At 41.5% G+C, this 6830-nt stretch overlaps 1 protein-coding gene across 1 annotated transcript in view; it reads right to left on the bottom strand.

Annotated features, from left to right (window-relative positions):
* The window catches only part of KLC1 (kinesin light chain 1), an 87022-nt gene that overhangs the window by 18464 nt on the left and 61728 nt on the right, over positions 1–6830 (bottom strand). The window lies entirely within an intron of this gene.

The raw sequence follows: 6830 nt of genomic DNA, 5'->3' as shown, positions 1-6830 counted from the left end.
CATTTTAGATATACATACCGCTATGTATTTATATTTTCATTGCAGGCAGCATTAGTAGGGGCAGCATTCACTCCTTAACCCCATTTACAAGAAGCAGATATGGAACATAAGTCTGAAGTTTATGTTTACAACAGTTATTGGCTGCAGATGGGAATAAGCTGTAATATAAATTGGCTGCAAAATGTATAGGCTGATCCTAGCTAAGATTTTTAAAAAGCTCATTTATCATCAAGCAATACCAATATAAATTGAACTGTATGGGATAAGTTAGTTTGCCTAAGGCAAACTGGAAAGAATTCATTTTAGGTTCTACTCCTGCCTTGTTTCTTTCAGCAAAGCTGTCCTGCAGTACTAGTTTAACTTTTAACCAAGTCGTATTTTACTATATCTCTTTTAAAATAAAGCTGCCATAAGTAGTGTACAGGAATGCTTGATTTAACCACTTACTGAATACTACGGGCATGGAGTTGAAGCTGGAAAATACAGATGTTGCATGCTACTGTTTGCTAGAAGAGAGGTAGGTAGAGCATAGAGTGTGAAGGTACATTTGTTTTTTAAGCTTCCACAAAAAGAAAGGTTACATTTAGTTAGCATGGCTCTTTTGTTGCTCATTTACAATACTTCTATCTCCCTGACTAGTGACTCCAAGGGGAGCTGTTGTACGGCGCTTAATAGCAACACTGTCAATTTGATCATCTTTTAAATTAAGTCCTCTGCTAGAACGCTCTAAATGGCATGTCCCAATACTTTTAATTCCATTAATTTCCCATTCCCTGCTGAGAGCAGTGCCAAAACTAACTCAGGCCTTCCCATTCTGTGCAAACTCTTGCTTCTTCACTTCCAGTTCTTCTTGTGAACACATGCAACATCAACAAAACAGTGAAATGACAATAGCAGTATTCTCAGTCATGCACAAATGGATCATAAAATCATTAGTGCTGGCCACCGGAGAATTCCCCCATTATTCCAGATTCATAGATTCCCAGGCCAGAAGAGAACATTGTCATCATCTAGTCTGACCTATATAAACTCAGGCTTTGAAACTTCCCCAAAATAATTCTTCAAGCATATCTTTTAGAAAAACATCTGATCTTGATTTAAAAATAGTCAGTGATGGAGAATCCACCATGACCCTTGGTAAATTGTTCCAATGATTAATTACTCTCTCACCATTAAAAATGTACAACTTCTTTTCAGTCTGAATTTGTCTAGCTTCAACTTCCAGCCATTAGAGCATGTTCTAACTTTCTATGCTACACTGAAGTGTCCATTATTAATGGTTTGTTCCCCATGTACATACGTTTATACTGTAATCAAGTCACCCTTAAATTTCTTTTTGTTAAGCTAAATAGATTGAGGTCCTTAAGTCTGTTATTGTAAGGCATGTTTTCTAATCCTTTAATCATTCTTGTGGCTCTTCTCTGAATCCTCCAATTCATCAACATCCTTCTTGAATTGTGGACACCAGAACTGGATGCAGTACTCCAGCACCAATTGCACTAGTGCCAAATGCAGAGGTAAAATAACCTCTCTACTGCTACTTGAGATTCCCTTTCTATGCATCCAAGGATTGCATTAGCCCTTTTGGTCACAGCGTTACACTGGGAGCTCATGTTCAGCTGATTATCCACCACTACCCTTAAATCTTTTTCAGAATCACTGTTTCCCAGGATACAGTTTCCCAAGCTGTAAGTAACCTTTGTCTGGCTCGTCCTCGTCCGTCCCTCCACGAACGCAAGTCGATGCCAGATCATTCTGTTTTGTTGTGAGCACATTCTTTCCATTTCTGGCCAAAGAGTTTTGTCATGAGATCAGCCCAGTGTGTTTTCCATCTGCCCAGCAATCACTTCTGGTTTCTGGGGATCTAGTCATTGATGCGGGTTGTCTACCTATTGTCTTGCCTGTGGACTACCTGACCTGCCCATCTCCACTTTGCATCGTACATCGCCTGTACTACATCAGTCATCTCTGTACGCCTTCTGATCTCATTTGGTATATGATCATGGAGCGATAGCACATTTGCCTTTCCATTGCTCTCTGGGTGACAGCGAATTTTTCTTCCTCCACTTTTGTTGTTGACCAACTTTCCGCTCCATATATCATTGCTGGCAGAACAGTGGAGTTAAACAGTTCTTTCCTTTTTTTCCATGGGCAGTTCATCATTATTTTGTTGAAACTTGCCCACCCTGCCTTTCTCCTCCTACTGCATTCCCCTTCGAGTGAGTTGTCTCTGTTCAGCTGCTGACCCAGATAAATATATTTATCGACCTCCTTGATTACTTTCCCATTTACAGTGATGATTCCTGCTGCACAATGCTCATTCCGTATCCTCTTCATCTTCGACGTGTTCACTTCCAACCTGATATCATGCAAAAGTATTTGCAGTTGCTGCAATTTGTTCTCCAGTTCTGCATCCTTTGCCAATATTACACAATTGTCAGCAAAGAGAAGATGTGTTAACTGTTCATCAATTCTGATTCCTTCTTCCCAGTTCAATTTCTTGAACAGAGACTCCAGTACTGCTGCAAACAGCTTTGATGAGATTGTTGTCTTATCTGATTCCTCTACATATAGTAGTAATGCAGGGGACGTTGAATAATGTTATCTCTGTTGAACAATTGCGGATAATTTCTTCTAGCAGTACCTTTTGGGTCAATTCCAGTTTCGTTGAGTGCGTTGAGCAGAGCGTTAATCTCCACTGAGTTAAATGCCTTTTTGTTGTCGACAAATGCAATACAGAATGGTACTTTGTATTCCTTGCATTTTTCCATGAGCTGCCGAACTGAGTGGATGTGGTCAATTGTCGAATACCCTGAGCAGAAACCAGCTTGTTCTCTGCTTTCATACATTTTAAGATCCTTCTTAATCCGATTGAGTATGACACTGGTGAAGACCTTATACACTTGAGAGGAGTGTGATCAAACAGTAGTTGCTCAATTCTTCTGGGTTGCGTTTCTTCATCAACCTGGAAATATGGCCTCCATTCTTTGTTCCTACATGTATACATTTAAATTTAGCTACATTACAATGCATATTGTTTCCTTGAACGTAATTTACCAAACAATCCAGATCACTCTGGATCAGTGGCCTGTCCTTTTCATTATTTACTACTCCCCCAATTTTTGGGTCATGTGCAAACTTTATCAGTGATGATTTTATGTTTTCTTCCAGATCAGTGATAAAAATGTTAAATAAGCTAGTGCCAACAACAGATCCTTGCAGGACCCCTGTAGAAACATACGTGTTTCATGATGATTTCCTGTTTACAATTAAATTTTGAGACCTGTCTGTTAGTAAGCTTTTAATCCATTTAATGTGTGCCATGTTAATTTTATATCTTTGTAATATTTTAGTCAAAATATCATGCGGGTATCAAGTCAAAAGCCTTTTGGAAGTCTATTACATCAACAGTACAGTAGAACCTCAGAGTTACAAGCACTTTGGGAATGGAGGTTGTTCATAACACTGAAATGATCTAGTGAGTTTCTTAGCCAGCTCTCTTAATACTCTTGGATGCAAGTTACCTGGACTTGCTGATTTAAAAATGTCTAACAGTAGCTGCTGTTGCTCTTTCTGTTCCGCTAATATTTCATGAGGAATGTTAATTAACATGACTACATCTGTTTTCCCCAAAAATACAGAACAGTAATATTTATACCTTTTCTGTATTAGTAAGAATAATTCTATCATTTCCATCTAGTAATGGACCAATATCGTTCTCCTTAAGGAGAAATCTGTGGCTAGCAGAGTTATGTCCTTTTGCTTCCTATTAACGTTCCCTTTTCCCTTCCATTTGTTTGTTTATTAATCTATATGGCTATATTTATATACCCTTCACTTCCCCTCTAAACCGGGCTGGTTATGGCTGCCTTCCTCAATTTTTGGGACAACTTAGGTAAAAATCTGTAAAGTGTTCTTAACCGATTCCCAGTTATAACTCACATTTTTCTGAGTTAGTTCTTCTTCACAACTTATCTGGCTAATAATTATTTTCAGCTTTGTGAAATGGGCCATTTTAAAGCACCAAATATATATATCAGTGGCCTGGACTTCATACAGTTTGCACATTATAAATGTGATCAACTCATCAGCACTTATACTTAAGCCAGGCCTGCACAACATACGGCCCGCGGGCCGCACAGTGCAGCCTGCAGGGGGTGAGTAGGCAAGCTAACGGCCGGCTGACTGGCCGGTGGGTGGGCAGGGTGGTGAAGGGGCCAGTGTCAGGCTGGACGCTGGAGAGTGAGGGTGAGCCAGTGGCAGGAGGCGGGGGCAGCAGCAGAAGGTAAGAGGCCAGGCAAGTGAGCTGGCGGTGAGGGAGGGGGAGGGCAGGTGAGCCGGGGGGCAGGTAAGCCAACGGCAGGGGGGCAATTGGGAGAGGGAAATGGCAGAGTGCTCCTGACAGTCCCAAATGTTCAAGTAACTGCCCCAGGGTGGTAAAGAAAACTGGGTCATTAAGGCTTGACAGCCTCTGGGGGGAATCACTGCTACTCCCAGGACCAGACAGGCTGCTGTGTTTGGATCAGGGGTTCATGTGGCTGTCATCACTGCAGGAACTGCTTCCATGGACAAGCCATGTTAGGAGGACCCTTAAATGTATATTTAACTTCTTTCTATCTTGCAGTCAGAAGAAGCTGGCCCCATAAGCACACACCCAGCTCTCTGGACTCAGTCCCACCACACTTTGGGACCCTGTGCAGCTGAGTCTGTCCCCAGCAGTGCAAAGGCAAAGTGAGGACAGGATCAAATCACATATCCATCCCCACGTTAGAGAAGAGAGAACTATGACATACTACACATAAATCTGAACCACTTTGTTAGCTGAAGCGTTAAGCTGTAAATTTTAAAGGAGCCCCGTTAGCCCATCAACAAATCTCACTTACAAATACTCGACAGTGTCCCTAAAAACCCAAAGGCAGGACAGTCTAGAAATGAACAGTTCAGGGATCCAACCCTGCAGCCATATCATTCTTCCCTGTTCCTCACCATCCCCCCTGCCCTGCCCCCAAGAATCCTAGCCACATCCCCGCCAAAACAGCTGTGGGCCAAAAAGGAAGGTTGGGGAGGGGGTGATACTTTATTAAGATTTTTTTCAATTAAAGCAAACAATTGTATGTATGGGGGAGAGCTGGGGATCATAAAGACCTGTGTCATGTTTATAACATTCACTCTGTAAATTATTTAAACTGCCCTTCTGCTGAGCCCTAGCTCTGTGGCAAGGGCTGCTCTGCAGAGGAAGAGGTGGGGCCCTGGAATGTTTCAGCAGGGCAGCACTGGGGAAGGAGGGTTTGTTTCCGTGGGGCAGGTGGCACTGGGGGGGGGTTGTGTTTTGGGGGGCTTTCAAGATCATTTTCTTCCAAGTTATCTTCCCCTCCTCTTTTGCCCAAGCAGTCATTCAAAAATAGATTACTATTAATTTTAATATTCCAATCATGGGCATCATCCCACCAGGTTTCAGTAATACCAATTAGATCAAATTTATTCTCATAAATGAGCAATTCCAATCCCACCTCTTTGTTACTCTGGCTCCCAGAATGTCTTCTCTTCGTGCCTTTTGGTTCCTTGATTTTTGTTTTCAACATCTCTAGTTTGTACTGACTGCTTAGATCTTCCCTGTTTTGTTATTAATTTATTACCCTCCTCTAGCCAGCCTGTCCCTGAGAATATAAACACGGCCATAGTGGGTCAGACCAATGGTCCAGCTAGTCCAATATCATATCTTTTTGAACATCCAAATACAGTAACTCATCACTTAACATTGTAGTTATGTTCCTGAAAAATGCAACTTTAAGCAAAATGATGTTAAGCGAATCCAATTTCCCCATAAGAATTAATGTAAATAGGGGGAATTAGGTTCCTGGAAAAAAAAATTTTGCCAGACAAAAGGCATTATATAAGTTTAAAACAACTTTAAACAAACAATTTAATACTACAGTCATCATTGCTGAGTATGAAGCTTGGTTGAGATGGTGGAGTCAGAGTGGAAGAGAATAGATTGTCTGGCTGCTCCTCTTGCTGAACTTTCTGAACTCAAAAAAACACATCTAGAGAGATTTGTTTTGCTTTCCTTTTTTTTTTTCTTGGTAAATTTCTTTATAGCAAGTCATTAGATAACCAACTCCCCTAATCACTTTGGAGCTGCGTTCCTTGTTGGGATTGTCATCAGTTTCAATGATTTGGAAAGCTTCAGAAAGATGTTTCGCAGTCAAAGTTGGATGGGTTGGTTCTACTTCTTGGCCCTCTTCTTCCATTGCTCGTCACCTCTAGTTGCATCAGATCTTCATTGGTTAGCTCTTCTCCGTATGATTGCAGAAGTTGTATAACATTGACTTCTTCCACCTCATCAAAACCTGCTTTCTTGGCCAAGCCGAGGATATCTTTATTCATAGCAGGGACAACATCTTTAAATTCTTTTAAGTCATTGACACATTCAGCCCACAACTTCCCCCACACACTATTCATGCATGCCTGAGTAACTTCAGCCCAGGACTCACCAATGTTATTGATGTACTTCAGGATGTTGTAGTTACACCAAAATCACTGAATCGTAGGTTTGCCTTCCCCCCCTCGGTGCCTCTGATGAGCTGGTCGAAAGAACGGTGTAAGTAATATGCCTTAAATGCAGCGATGGCTCCTTGGTCCATGGGTTGGATGAGTGATGTGGTGTTAGGTGGCAGAAAGGCAACTTGGACGTTTTCACACAGGTTGTCCAGGTTGATTGGATGAGCTGGTGCATTATCAGTAAGCAATAAAATCTTGAAATAAAGATTTTCCTTGGCACAGTATTCCTTACATGCAGGGACAGCATAGAGAGTCAGCCATTCTGAAAA

This window comes from Terrapene carolina, unplaced genomic scaffold, assembly GCF_002925995.2.
Source record: "Terrapene carolina triunguis isolate 2854851 unplaced genomic scaffold, T_m_triunguis-2.0 Scaffold189, whole genome shotgun sequence".
Taxonomy (NCBI): domain Eukaryota; kingdom Metazoa; phylum Chordata; order Testudines; family Emydidae; genus Terrapene; species Terrapene triunguis.
The sequence above is the reverse complement of the archived record's forward strand: the minus strand, read 5'-3'. Positions and strand labels throughout refer to the sequence as shown.